Below are 15,445 nucleotides of genomic sequence, written 5' to 3'. Positions count from 1 at the left end.
CCATTCTTATCCACTATGCCTTGCTTCTTCTTGTGTGTGTGTGTGTGTGTGTGTGTGTGTGTCTGTGTGTGTGTGTGTGTGTCTTAAGTAAGGACTGAATAATAAATTTCCATTGATTAATTATATAATTCTACAATACCAACAAGTTTCACACAATTTAGAGAGATGCTGTTCTTTTCTTTCTGGTGGTCTGATTAATATATATCTCAGTCTGAAATTATTTAAAGTCTGCACCCTATCTATATATGTGGCTAAGGTGGCAAAGTAGATAGGGTAGGGGCAGCTAGGTGGTGCAATGGATAGAGCACCGACCCTGGAGTCAGGAGTACCTGAGTTCAAATCTGGCTTCAGACACTTAACACCTACTAGCTGTGTGACCTTGGGCAAGTCACTTAACCTCAATTGCCTCACTAAAAATAAATAAATAAATAAATAAATAAATAAATAAATAAATAAATAAATAAATAAATAAATAAATAAATAAATAAATAAGTAGATAGGGTACCAGGCCTCGAGTCAGGAAGACTCATTTTCCTGAGTTTAAATCTGGCTTCAGACACTTATTAACTATATGATCCTGGGCAAGTCACTTCATTGTGTTTGCCTCAGTTTCCTCATGTATACAATGAGCTAGAGAAGGAAATGGCAAGTAATTCCAATATCTTTGCCAAGAAAACCCCAAATGGGGTCACTAAAAGTAGCACACTATTGAAACGACCGAAAAACAACAAACCACAGTTCCTTGAGTTAGATGGATGAACTAATATGTTAGTAAATGTATTGTTCCCACACTGACCAATATGATGAACTACAACTCCATCTATTAGCATCTGGAAGTCCTTCATGAATCTTGTGTAACAAGATTAAACCTCTAGTTACTTAATGGCTCTAATGCTATATAGCCTGTTTTTCCCCACTGCATTTGACCTGGGGATACTCACAGCTACCTAATCTGACTAATTCCAAATTCTCCTCCCCTATTTCCCAACCCCATATCCACTGGATTGAGACATAGCTGTCTAAAACTGGGGACAGGAACATTGTTGACAGGGTTTAGAATTTGGGTTCTTTTTAATTTTCTTTTTGTGAGGAAGATTGTTTTGCTTTAAAAGCTGAACAGTGAGGGAGAGTTCAGAAGATTTGGACATAAAAGAAGAGGAGCTGCCAACCTTACTGCTGGTGACTTGGATATATCATCTGAATGGGCAGACTTTAATTTTCACATAGGTGTAACTGAACTCTTTTAACAGGTAGGGAGAAAATTTTCAGCAAAACTGCCAGTTGTCATACAGAAATTTACTTAGTAATGGTTTACAGATGTGCTGTCTTTTTTTTTTTTTGGCAGAGAAGCTTATGTTCTTAGAAAATTGCTTCCTTAAAAAAAAAAAATCTCTGTGGTGTAAGGTCAGAGTATGCAACAACAAACAACTTGATTTAAAGGGGGACAGCTTTATCAAAAATGCAAGAGGCTGTCACTTAAACCCCACTGCCCTGCAAAAAAAAAAAAAGAACAAAAGAAAAAAATGCAAGAGGCAGATGACATTATCCAATGGTATTTGTACTTTATGAAGTAAAAGAAAGTGCTGCAATAAATATGGCTGCTCAGTGGGTGGGAAGGGACCGTCTATTTCTTAACCTAAATTACTTTGGGCAAAACTTAACCTTTAGATATCATTTTATCCAAACATTTATAGATGTTTTCAGAACTGTAATTGAATTTTCAAAGTGTTAGGTCAGAGGGGAATAAATGATGGGCTTTGTTTTGCACTAAGGCAAAGTTTTGTTTTGTTGTTATTGTTTTAAGAAAGCATAAAATATGCCTGTGAAGGTGAATGAATAATCTTGAATGATAAGGAGATGACAGGCTCAGTAGGCAATACATTCTTTAAATTACAAAAAAAACCAAAAACCTGCTAGAGATCAGGATAGTATGCTCAAGAGAAGAGGGACTAAGCTGAGCAAAATTTGTATAGCTATGTTATCGTTCAATAATTTCAGTCATGTCCAACTTTCATGACCCCATATGGGGTTTTCTTGGCAAAGAAATGAGTGGTTTACCATTTCCTTCTCCAGTTCATTTTACAGATGAGGAAACTGAGGCAGGGTCACACAGTTATTAAATACCTGAGGCCAAATTTGAACTCAGGAAAATGAGTCTTCCTGACTTCAGGCCTAGCATTCTATCCACAGTGCCACCTAGCTGCCCCTTGTACAGATATACATATATACATATTGACAAGAACTGTGTTTTCATTGAAACAGGGAATAGAAACGACTGGGGTACTCCAACCCCTTCCTCTATATTCCCCACCTCCCTCATGCCCCATGCAGACCACAGATTGGTGACTACTAAGCAATATATAGTCTTAGAGAGTTGCCATGTCAGAGGCAGCACACTATTTGTAATCAAGTAAACTTAATTCCTTAAAATAGAAGAGGAAGATTTAACAATCATAAATTTGGCACTGGGAGGAGCTTTAGAGACCATCTGGTTCAGCCTCCTCACTTGACAGATGAGGAAACTCAGAAAGTTGAAATTACTTCTCCAAGGCCACAACCCTATCAAGTAGCCAGATGGACAATTTGAACTCAGGTCCTTTGACTCTAGACCTAGTACTGTTTGAACAATACCACATTGCCCAAATGAGTACATAATACTTATTTGTGAACTCAACAGGACTTTTAAAAGAGTCTTCTCTTTTGTGTGTACTTAAAAAAAAAAACATTATTTAAAACATGTTTTGTTAAAAGTGTGGATCTGTTCTGAATCTTTGGCTAAAAACCACCTCCTGCCTCCTCTCACCCTTTGCCCCCAAACTCTTGTTCCAAGTGTTAATTCTTGACCTCTCTTCCTTCCAGACATTGCTTTGTTTCCGTGGTACTGTGTGTAATATTATTGAGGGTGATGTAATTATAGTTGCGAAAACAATTTCACTATAATTTTTTCATTTTTCTCTTCTTAACTTTCTGGAGGGAAAAATATCTTATCAATTATCTAAGCACTCAGAACCCTTCAGAGGGACTCACTAAGTATTATTATCACACACATTCTGTGAAGTACTTGGGGATTCAAAGTGTTATATAAATGTTTACACATTATTACATATTATTATTGTGTGGACTGAGAGCTACAGTGGGACCAAAAATATAGCCAAGGAATAAACAGCCCAAAGTCCCCAGGAGGCAATATTTTTTGTTAAAGGTATGGAATTCTTTCTAACTTTAGCTAAAGGCATTACATTTATGAAAGCAGTTCATTAAGCTTGTCTTCCACTGAAATCCGACTCACCTGCCTCATGAAAGAATGGAAGTGAGCCTTGGTACTCCATGGCTATGACAACTCTGTCTGTGACCTGGCGGCCCCTACAAAGCTATTAGGACTTCAAGTAAGGAACCTGAGGTGTCCTACACATGTACCTGCCAACGCCCAACCTAGACATATGTGGAAAAGGCTTACCTCCAAAAAATTAGCCAGATTGGCTTGTTTTATTGTTGTCCCTGTTCAGGGGTAAGCGGGGGTTGCTTTGCTTTGACTACAACATATGAATGCTGTCTATCAAGGGCTACATTAGTGAATACTAATAAAAGTAATGATGACAATAGTAATAATAATAGCTCACATTTATATAGCATTTACTATGTGGCATGTACTGTGCTAAGTACTTTACAATTATTATATCACTTGATCATCATAACAACCCTGCAAGATAGGTGTCACCTAGGTGCCTCAGTGAATAAATGGAATACCCACAGAGAAGTCACTTCCAAGCACTAAAATAAAGAAAGTTTGGTGTGTTTATGTATGGCAAGAGAGAAACACACACACACACACACACACACACACACACACACACACACACACACACGGAGAAAAACAACAACATGTGATACAATGGAAGAAGTCTTGGATCTAGAACAAGATGTCCCAGGTTGAAGTTCTGGTTCTAACAGTTCAATGGATATCTATAACTTATCTCCTGATCCTGAGCCTCAGTTTCCTCATCTTTTAAAAGGGAATAATAGAACTTGTGCTATTTCATTGGCCTGTTACCAGGAATACATTTAAAGAGAGAATTAAAGATATATTTTAAAGATTAGAATTCCAAACAAAATTAGAAGGAACTGATGAATTTGAGAGAAGTAGATTTAGGGGGAAAAAAATCCCTTTTAGAATGGGAAGATTCCCACCTATTATGGAATCTCTTTTGAGGATTGCTCTGAAATGATAGGCAAGTTTCTTTCTAGTTCCATGGCATAAATGCCAATCCTCTGTGAGTAGAAAGGATGGATTAAATGACTTCTCACTAAAGGTGGACCATTCAGGTCCATGAATATGTCAAGGACATGAAGCAGGACAGAAAGATCCGGAGGAAGAGCGATGAATTGATGAAGACTTAATTGCCCGACAGGACTCTAGAAAGAAAATATAAAAAATCTCCCAAGACAGTAGCTCTTAAAAAATCAGAAATACACACACAAACACACATGGTACGTGCACATTCACACATCCTTTTCCATGCCAACATGAGGTGAATAGGTAAGCTTAGGAGGAAAAAAAAAATGTCAGAATGGAAGGAGTCCTGGATTTGGAATCAAAACACCTGGTTTCGAGTCCTAGTTCTAACACCTGTTAGCAATGAACAGGTTACCACATGTCCCTGAGCCTCAGTTTCCCTCAGTTTCAGTTTCATTTGTGAAATAAAGAAAATAACACTTGTATTATCTCATTAGATTGTTGTGAGGAAAATGTCCTGTAAACTTTAATGTGTTATATAAATGTTAGCTATTACTATTCTTAATTTGACATCTTTGTCAAATAAGATTATTATTGAAGAGTTGGCTTTACATCTAAAGAAAAAGAAAACATTTTCAGGGGAAAATCAATATGCCTTTCTCTCTCTAACATTTAGAAGAATTTTACTCTTTCCCTTTGTAGTTTAAAAGCAAAAAAAAAAAAAAAATGTCAGACAAAAATGGTGCCAGAAATCAGACACCATAGATTTTAGCTCGTTAGTAATCTTGTTCCAAATTATTTTAAAAATGTGAACCTTAAGCAGAGTGTGAACACAGAGCCATCAGTAAGGTAACAGACTTTAAGGGACTGGCTAAGCCCCAGATTCGTGTCCAGGAACCCAGACCTCAGAAAAAGACACCAAAAGCAGCCTTCCAAAAGGAATATGAAAGCAAACCTCAGAGGCAGGAGAAGTACCCCAAAGGAGGAGAAGACTACAGCTTGCAGTAATCTGTAAATGATTGCTGGCAAAGTCTAGAGGCTTCAGGCTTGATCTGTGTTTGTTCCAAGAGAAAGCCAAGGAGGACGGTGTTAATAAAGAGAGATTTAACAGAGAGCTGTGCTTGGAATAAAGTGGGCTACAAGAAGGTCAAATTTGATCAGTTGGAGCAGATTACAGGGGCTTTAAAAAAAGGTAGTGGTGAAGAAATGGAGCTGGGAGTAATATAACACAAGATTGATTTTGGGGGTGGAGAGAAGCTGGGACAAGTGCTTATCAGCTTGAGAAGTAGGAAGAGCAGCCCTGGGTTTGTTGTCATTCCAGCCTGAGCGGAGCCCTCCCTCCCTGTTGGCTGCTTTCTTCCTCCCCACCCCCCCACCCTCACTCCCCCCCTTCCCCCCCTCCACCCCTGTTGTGGTTTGTCTTCTCTGCTGGCTTTTGACAATGGTTTCCATAATCTCTGACTTGGATCCACTAAAAGACTGGAAAGTTTTAAGGTAGGCCTGTTTTTCTTCGTCTGCTACAGTTGTTTGGGTTCGAGCTCCTCCTCCCCATTGTTCCTTCCCCACCACCTCCCCCAAATTAAGAAGAACTTGGGGTGTTTAAATGCAATGTGAGCTCTGAAAGGGGCAGCAGAGAGAGTTCTTGTCATTAGATCCCTTTTAGATGCGGAGTTCTTGTCATTAGATCCCTTTAAGCAGATGTGGGAAGAGGCTGAAAGGGAGAATTTGATATAGCTCAGGTTTACAGTATAGAGCTAAGCATTTTTATAAGATCCTGCACTATTGGTGTGAGGGTAACAGAGTTGATCCTGCGGGACTCATTCTTAGTGCTGTGTTGTGTTTCCCGGGATGGGGGGCAGGCGGGCGGGAGGACAGGGTGGGAAGAAGGAGGCAGAAAATGTTCGAGGAGTAAAGAGAAGAGAGACAGCTTTTCAGTAAAAGATTTCTGAGCATTCTTCTTTAAAGAAAAAGATTAGAGACGCAAGCTGGTCTTCTCTTTCCCCACCCTCACTCCCCACCTCTCTCCACCCTAACCCAGTTTGGTTTTTTAAACTTTTTTAATGTCAGAATTGAGCTGGAAGCTTTGCTCAGTGGACATAAGTGATTTGAAATCCTCCACTCAATGTTGGTGGAAAATAGACTCCAACCATTGTATTTTAAAGACGGGGAAACTGAAAGCCAGAGAGACTTTGGAGTCCAAAGGTGTGCTATGTGACAAATAACTATACCTTTCTCACCTGCCCCTGGGATGTCAGATGGTTCTGTTGGAAAAATTCATACTAAACGAATTTCACCTGGAGACTGCCTTTCATTTCCTGTGAATAATTTCCTTAGTGATTTTAATAAACAAACATCAACACTTTGCATGATTTTAACCTGAAAGTTTAGGACACAATGCCTAGTTTCCCCATTTTCCTAATGAAGGGCATGGATCTGATGGAAAGGGGCCAAAACCCAGATAAGGAACCACATGTATTGAAAATTTACTTTCTTGCTAAGATCTGGCATGTCTACTATAGTTTCAAATAGCTGGAGTGTGGGGCAAAAGTACCAGGACACTGAAACTGTAACATAAGAACATTTAACTGGGTCTCACTGAATCCCTAGAATCTTGGAGTTAGCAGAAAGCATCTAGTCCAATTCCCACAGTTTCTTTCAGGTTTCTTATCTTGATATTCAGCTTTAAAGAAAAAAAAAACATTAAAATTAAAGTTCCAGCACTACCCTAAGTTCCTATGAGATAGCTGTCAAAATAAACTGTGTTGCATCCTTATTTAGGGGATGAGGAAGATTAAACTATTTTAGAAGAGAATTTTGGGGAAAGGTGCAGTTTCCTTATCCTCTGAAATTGAACTTAAAGGTTTTAAGGTTCTATAGGGGGTCACTGAGTAATACATTGTACATGTTTTATATGTTACCGCAAGATCAGGATGAGTCTGACTTTAGCTTTTAAGTTCTCTGTGGTTAGGAAAACAATTGCCAGATGTAGAACTCTGAAGATTTTTGTATTTCATGATCCCAGGTCTTAGCCCCAATTACAATATCCCTAAATCTTTTTCCTTCCTTGCCCCCAGGTGGCTCCATAGGATAAACTGGGTTTGTCTTATGGAAAGTAGCCAGAGATTTCCATGTTAAGCTGGAAAGACCTGAGAAAGAATGAATATTTGCATTGCCTGTTTTTGTTGCAGCTCTATGCATTCTATCCTCTTCTTGACATGGTCAAGATGAAGGTGGGATTTTAGAATTATGTGAAGTCATTCTCAAAATATTAGAAGGAGGTGCAGTGGGATGAATTTCTGTCACTTATGGGTTTATACATTTCTGTGGTCTGGGAGAGTCATTAATTTTCTTTTAACTTGTTCTCATTAATTCAAGAAGTCAAGAGGTACCATGGTATAGTAGACAGAGGTCTAGCCTTGGAGTCAGGAAGACCAATGTTCAGGTCCTGCCTCTAAATCATATTAACTGTACAGCCATACGTATATCACTTGACTTTTAAGTGCCCGCAAACAACTCTCTGACTTGACTATAAGGAGGTGAAAAGGGATGAATTTCAATTATGGGCTTTTAAGTTGCTGAGTTCCAGAAGAGTCATTCATTTTCAGTTAATTTCTTCTCATTAATTCAACAAGCAGAGTAGCAGTAGTGAGTGGTACAGTGGAAAGGAGACTAAATGTGGGCAGAGAACTTGGGTTTGAAACCCCAGCTCTATCATATACAATCTGTATGACATCGGTCAAGTTGCTAAACATGTCTGGTCCCCAATTTCCTCATGTTTAAAATGAGGGAAAGGGGGAAGGGTTGGACTAAGTGATTTCTAAGGTATCTTTCAACTTTTAAACCTATGATCCCATAAGCAACACATCTTGTAGATCTGCATTAATGGGTAGAATTTCCAAGCTAGGAGTTGTCCACACCAATGAAGGTCCAGACAAAATTAAACAATAGACACTGTGAGAAATAATATCATATTAATATAGTATTTTATGATTTATGAAGTGCTTTCCTAAGAAATATGAGATGTTATACAAGGATTATTATAACCATTTTATAGGTAAGGAAACTGAATCTTAGAGAAATTATTTGTCCATAGCCATACAATAAGTAGGGGGTAAAGACAGAACTCAGTCCTACATCTTTTGATTCGAAGTGACTCTCTCTGCTACATTAAACCTGGTAGAAGGATGATTCTTGTTCTCAAAGAGTCTAGAGTCTTATAGTGAAGATGCATGTCATAAACTACAAGGCAATGTCTGATGAGAGCCATACAGAGATGAGCAAACTGATATAGGCATTCAGAGGAGGAAGAGATCTCATAGTAATATAAGGAAAACCATACTACTGTATTTGCCTAGATTAATAAATAAGAGTTCTATTAGTATCTAATGTTGGTAAAATATTTTTAAGTGGGAAATAACATAGAAGATCTTGTGTTTAGTCCAAGAATGTAAACTGGGATTCATCCAACCATATCACTTTTCAACATGGTAGCATGCAAGAGTTTTGTGTGGCACGATTGCTGAATTTGATAATCACAAGAGATTATTTTAAATCAATCTATTGAAAACTGAGAAAGAAAATGAGACTATCTTAGATCATAAACTACTTATAAATTATATTCCCTTAGTATGAATTGGTAATGACACTATTAAGGGCTCAGCTTTGATTCTTACATCTGTAAAAAGGAAAACTTCAGGCCAGGTCTGGTAATTTTGTGTTTTTCAATGAGAATGTATCACAACATCCTGAAATGGCATTATAACTATAGTAAAGAGTGTAGAGTTCAGGGGCAGCTAGGTGGTGCAGTGGATAGAGCATCGGCCCTAGTGTCAGGAGGACCTGAGTTCAAATCTGCCCTCAGACACTTGATACTTATTAGCTGTGTGATCCTGGGTAAGTCACAACCCCAATTGCCTCACAAAAAAAGTGTAGAGTCCAGCAGACCCTTTGTGCCAATAGTGCAGTTGAGTTGAGAGACAAAGAAACAAAACTTTCTTGCCCATGACATACTTTTTTGGGGTAGGAGAAATGAAGTAACCAAATATAGGAGAGAGAATAATTACTAGCAAATAAATTGAAAGCAATCTGTGGATCATAGTGGACCTATGGCAGAAGCTAAAGATATGGTTATTGTGATTATGACCAAGGTCATGAAGAAAAGCATGATAGAACAGCAAGGTCATCACAGAATCACAGAATTTTTCAGTTAAAAGGAACTTCTAGGGGCAGCTAGGTGGTGCAGTGGATAAAGCACTGGCCCTGGATTCAGGAGTACCTGAGTTCAAATCCAGCCTCAGACACTTGACACTTACTAGCTGTGTGACCCTGGGCAAGTCACTTAACCCCCATTTCCCCGCAAAAAAAAAAAGGACTTCTAGTCCATCTTTATTCTATAGACAAGGAAACTAATGCCATTAAGTAACTTACCCCAAATATTATAATTAGCAAAGATGGAACCAGAACTCAAGTTTCCTGGCTCCCAGTTCAGGGCTCCTTCCACTAAACCATGTTACATTAACCATCAAATAGGTCTTCATTAGGGCATTGGGCTTAATTTTGATATCTTCAGCTTATAATTTAAAGATCAAGATGGTAAAGAAGAAAGAAACAAAAAGGACTTTGAAAGGTCAAATTATTTGGAATATTAGCCTACTTAAATGACAACTATTCTAAATAAGAGGTGAGTTTCTTCACTAGCTAGTCATTTATACTAACCAAGTGGTAGTATAATATGTCATACAATAAATGATGAGATAACATCAGAAGGTTGGTGGCTGCCCAGCCAGCACTCTAATCAGGTAAAGCACTAGATTAATCCGGCAAGTTCTAATTTATCATTAATACATTACAAATACATACATTATAACTATTCCCTCTTGGGAGGCATATTTCTCAGCTCTTCCTTCTGTCTGTGAAGAACATACTTAAGATTTTAAAATATTCTCTGAAAATAGGATAGATATCATGGTTTAGGTTTAGTTCTGCCTAAAACATTTCTCCTAGCCCAATAATTCCAGGGAAGGAAAAATAATCATGAGTCAAAAAGTGGCTTCAAAGTTGGGCGGGAGTGAAAGATGCTTTTAATCTTCTATGGTCAAGTGGCTCTCTTAAACTGATTTCATCGTTTAAAAAAATACAAGCCCTGTGATGTTTCAGAAGTTAGAGATTTTATATCTTGTGACTGAGAGCTTAGTCTCACACAAATGAAAGTTGCCTGAAGAACATTTTAAAGTTTACCACATCCCTTAAATGTTTAGACTAGTTAGTCTTAAAGCGACACTTCTGCCTCTTCTGTGTATGGGTATATATATATATATATACATATATGTATGCGTGTCACTCACATTAATTAAATAATTGATGTCAAAGTGGAAAAAAAGGCCAGACCCTGATGTTTGAAATCACTGCTTAGCTTCATTTATTTTGTTCAATGCTTTCTCCAGTCTTTTTTGTATATATTTCCCATTTGCATGCCTTATAAATCTCTCAAGATGCATTCATTCCAAATTGAAGAAAGAAAATGTCCTGTGTAATTTTGAATGAATGCCACATGCAGATACTCTTTAGTTCAAGTTACATAACTTCTTTTTTTTTTTTTTTAGTGAGGCAATTGGGGTTAAGTGACTTGCCCAGGGTCACACAGCTAGTAAGTGTTAAATGTCTGAAGCTGGATTTGAACTCAGGTACTCCTGACTCCAGGGCCAGTGCTCTGTCCACTGCGCCACTTAGCTGCCCCTATTCAAGTTACATAACTTCTTGAAGATGCACAGGGTTGTGTGTGGGGGAGGACAGAGAAAAGAGAAGGAGATGAAGAGAAAGTTCTGTTTGTTTCTTTGGTCTGATAGATAGGCTGATAGTCAGAAAACTAGAATTCTAGAACTTTCAACCTCTCACTACCTTTCAGAATAGGACAGTCACTTTCCCCTTCCCAAGAAAGGAAGCACTCAAAAATTCTTTCCCCCTACCTCTCATCTCCATACTAGGATCTTGTTAAGAAGCATTATCAAGTATGTTAATTATTTGCAGGGTATGAGAATTGCTATATAAGTATAGAGAAATACTTATAATTTGCAGGAAGAATTGCGGTGTACATGAGTTACATGCATATATAATCTATAATATGATGTATTTAAAGTACGATGGTAGAAGGTTATAAGCTGTATTTATCACCTCCAAACAGTGAGAAACAATGTCAGGAAAAGCATGCATAGAGAAAGTTTGGTGAGAGATCCAGAGAGCATTAAGTTGAAAACTAGGAGGAAAAAATAGATGAAAAATAGAAAAGATGTCACTATTTCTTTAATAAACTCTTTCCTCCATCAAATAGAGAAATCATATTTGGATTCTAACACCAATATCACTGACATAGAAGTGGCATAAATGATAACCTGATGTATTACCTAATGTATTACCTGATGTATTACCTAAAAAAGATGAGTCAGGGGGCAGCTAGGTGGCGCAGTGGATACACTTACTAGCTGTGTGACCCTGGGCAAGTCACTTAACCCCCATTGCCCCACAAAAAAAAAAAATTTTTTTAAATTAAAAAAAAAAAGATGAGTTAGTCTAGAAATGTAGGTGAGGATTAACCAATGGACAACCTACATGCTTCATTATTATCCACACAATTTGTAGCAACATAAGTTAAACAAGGGACAAAGAATATTAAATGAGCCCCTTGTGGGAGGATTATCAGAGAACATGACCAAAAGTTGCACAGGTGGGGCAGCTAGGTGGCACAGTGGATAAAGCACTGGCCCTGGATTCAGCAGAACTTGAGTTCAAATCCAGTCTCAGATACTTGACATTAGCTGTGTGACCCTGGGCAAGTCACTTAACCCCCATTGCCCTGAAAAAAAAATTACACGAGACAAGAAGTCATGTATGGTTTTGACATGTACCATTGAAGCAAATACAAAAATCAATTTTGTACCTCTCCAGCACCTAGTATAGTGCTATTTACACAGTAGGCACTTAAGAATTAATTATTGAATTCAATTCTTTATATTGATCCTCATTTTCTTTCAAGGATGCTCTATTCCCAATTCTCCTGGAAAATTGATGGAATTAGCCAAATTTCTGTTTTCAAATGTTCTATCTCTTTGTGAAGGTTGTGATTTGAATACAACTGTACTATAGATGAATTTGCTGGCATGTATTGACATTAGCAATCACTTGAGTAGTGTTGTGGGATCTAAATCTTTCAATCAGTGCAGGTGGTAGGTGTGTTATTTAAACAACAGTTTTAGGCTTCATTTTTATTTTAATGCACCCCCTCTTTTTTCCCTTAATCTTGCAGACAATCACATATCTGAACCAGGCAATGTCATTGTACAGCTTATAAGAGTTTGTTTTATAAATTTCATCATGTAACCTCCTAGGTTTGTAGGGTTAGGGAGCAGTAGTGGTGAGATATTTTGTAAATTGAATATTTTTAAACTTGTCTAAGATGTAGTTGAGAAGCAATATGATGTAGTGAAAAGAGTATTGACTTTACACTCAGAAGACAAGCTTTAGTCCTAGTGCTGACACTAAGTATCTCTATTAGCTATGGCAAATCATTTAACCCCTCTATGTCTCAGTTGTCATGATTATAAAAAGTGGTGAGGTATTGACCATCCTTGGGAAAACAAATTTTGTAAAGCTTACAAAGACCTATACATAAATGAGTAATTATAATCTATCCTCAAGGCTACATATGAACACCAGCAGCTTGATATAGTAGAACAAACTCTGAATTTGCCATCAGAGTGCTTTGGGTTCACATTTCATCTCTGCCAGTTACTACCCAGATGATCTTGGGCAAGCCACTTATCTATCTATCTATCTATCTATCTATCTATCTATCTATCTATCTATCTATCTATCTATCTATCTATCTAATCTATCTATCTATCTATCTATCTATCTATCTATCTATCTATCTATCTATCTATCTATCATCTATCTATTTACTTACTCATTTCTTATTTATTCATTCATTCATTTACTTATCCATTTATTTATTTGTTTCTTTTCATATTTATTTGTGTGTTTATTTTTTCAGGCCAATGAGGGTTAAGTGACTTTCCTAGGGTCACACAGCTAGTAAGTGTCAGGTGTCTGTGGCTGTATTTGAACTCAGGTCCTCCTGAATCCAGAGCCAGTGCTTTATCCAATGTGCCACCTAGCTGCCCTGTTGGGCAAATCATTTAATGTCTTTGCAGCTCAGCACAGTCATCTGTAAAATGAGGAAATTGAATTGAATGACCTCCAAGTTCCTTTCCATCTTTAAATCAATGATCTCATGAGAGCTGGAAGTTGTAGAGTAAAATCAGGAAGATGTAGGTTCAAATCCTGCCTCAGATATTTACTGGCTGTGTGACCCATGGCAATTCGCTTAAGCTCTATCAGCTTCAATTTCCTCATCAGTAAAATGGAAATAATATCACCTATTTCCCCAGGTTTCTATGACAATCAAATGAGATCATAAATGTAAATGATTTTGCCAACTTTAGAGCACTCCATAAAAGTTAACTATCATTTTCTCCTTTCTCTCCATCATCATCTGGGTCAATAATAACACTACCAAAATATTTAGGGCACCAATGGTCTAGAATGCTCTTATTCCTTCTCTATGAAATGATATTCCTTCATTTTCTTTTCAAAAGTTATTGCCTTCATCAAGCCTGACTTCATTAGTTCTACTCCAATTTGGTTGTCTTGTTCATTCCATTATTTGATCAACACTTATTGTTAGGGGGCAGCTAGGTGGCACAGTGGATAAAGCACCGGCCCTGGATTCAGGAGTACCTGAGTTCAAATCCAGCCTCAGACACTTGACACTTACTAGCTGTGTGACCCTGGGCAAGTCACTTAACCCCTATTGCCCTGCCAAAAAAAACAAAAACAAAAACAAACAAAAAAACCCACTTATTGTTAGGGGAGGCTCAGACTCAAGCTGATGCCCTGTTGGCTCAGGTTTGATGTTGAAATAAAATGAGGCATTCCATTCATCAGGTCATTCTGCAGTTTGGTTTTTTTTAAGGGGGATTTCCTTAGCCATAGCATTGAACAAGGATACCCTAGCACTTATCTTGGGTAGTCATGCCCACCTGCCCATCTCCATATGGAAATATGGCAGGACAGGGCATAATGACTGGCATGGTCTTGGGACATCTGCCACATCTGAAAGACCCCAACTCCATGTGGTGATCCGTTTTATACCCTTCTATGACCAGAAAGCCACATCACTACCACCAAAAGTCTATTAGGAAGTTGGGGCAAGGGAAGAATAGAGTAAGCATTGACATTGCAATAATCAATTCCAGGGGAAATCTTTTAAGGGGAAAAAGAACCTAATCTCTGTGGGAAGGAGAACTCTGGTATATAAGAGTCCTATAATACTGGTATGTTGGATTCTCTAATGATATAATTTGGATTATATTTTCCTTTCCTTTTTTAAATGTGATCATAATCTCCTAAAATAGTAAGTATGTCTATTTTTTAAAATTCCATCTTATGCCAACAAAATCAAAGCATTTCATGGATAGAAAGAACCTTAAAGTTCATCTAATACAACTTGTATCTTATGTATAGTCCCCTCTACAATGCACCCCCCCCATAAGTGATTGCTAATTGTGTGATCTTAGGCAAGTCACTTAACTTCTGTTAAGTTAACTTCTGTGACTGTATCAATTTTCTCAACTGTAAGATGGGGATTGTAAGGCTTGATTGTGATGATTAAAAAAAACCTTTTAGCACAGTGCCTGGAACATAGCAGGTGCTATAAAAATGCTTATTCCCTCTCCTCTCCCTTCTCCATCATGCATCCTTAAAGCCTTCTAGTGAGGAAGAACCCATTACTTCTAATTGCTAGTAATATTTTTCTTTACATCAAGTCTGGATCTGTCTCTCCAACAATTTCCTCCCATTATTCCCAGTTCTGCTCAATAAGGCCAAGAAGAACTAGTCTAAGAAGCTTCCACATGACTGTCTTTCTGCTAATTGAAGAGAGCCATCACATCCCCATTAAGTTTACTCTTCTCCAAATTAAACACCCCTATTTCCTTAAACTGATTTTTACATGGCATGCTCTTGAGATCCTTCAATCATCCTTGTTGTCCTCCTCTGGATGTTCTTGCTCCTATAGGTCTTTCCAAAAACAGTGCCTAGGAGCAGCTAGGTGACACAGTGGATAAAGCACCAGCCTTGGATTCAGGAGGACCTGAG

The 15,445-nt window shown here is 37.9% G+C and overlaps 1 protein-coding gene across 5 annotated transcripts in view; it reads left to right on the top strand.

Moving 5' to 3' along the window:
- Positions 1-15,445, top strand: part of CELF2 (CUGBP Elav-like family member 2) — a 1,044,777-nt gene that overhangs the window by 390,793 nt on the left and 638,539 nt on the right. The window contains exon 1 of one of the 5 annotated variants that reach the window (XM_043965369.1): positions 5,709-5,728. The exons of the other annotated variants lie outside the window; for them this stretch is intronic. The gene's annotated coding sequence lies outside the window, so the exon portion shown is untranslated. Of the gene's footprint in view, positions 1-5,708; positions 5,729-15,445 lie in introns of those variants that run through there. 5 annotated transcript variants of the gene reach the window in all.

Source organism: Dromiciops gliroides, chromosome 5 (genome assembly GCF_019393635.1).
Source record: "Dromiciops gliroides isolate mDroGli1 chromosome 5, mDroGli1.pri, whole genome shotgun sequence".
NCBI classification, from domain to species: domain Eukaryota; kingdom Metazoa; phylum Chordata; class Mammalia; order Microbiotheria; family Microbiotheriidae; genus Dromiciops; species Dromiciops gliroides.
This window is presented reverse-complemented; position numbering and strand designations above follow the sequence as displayed.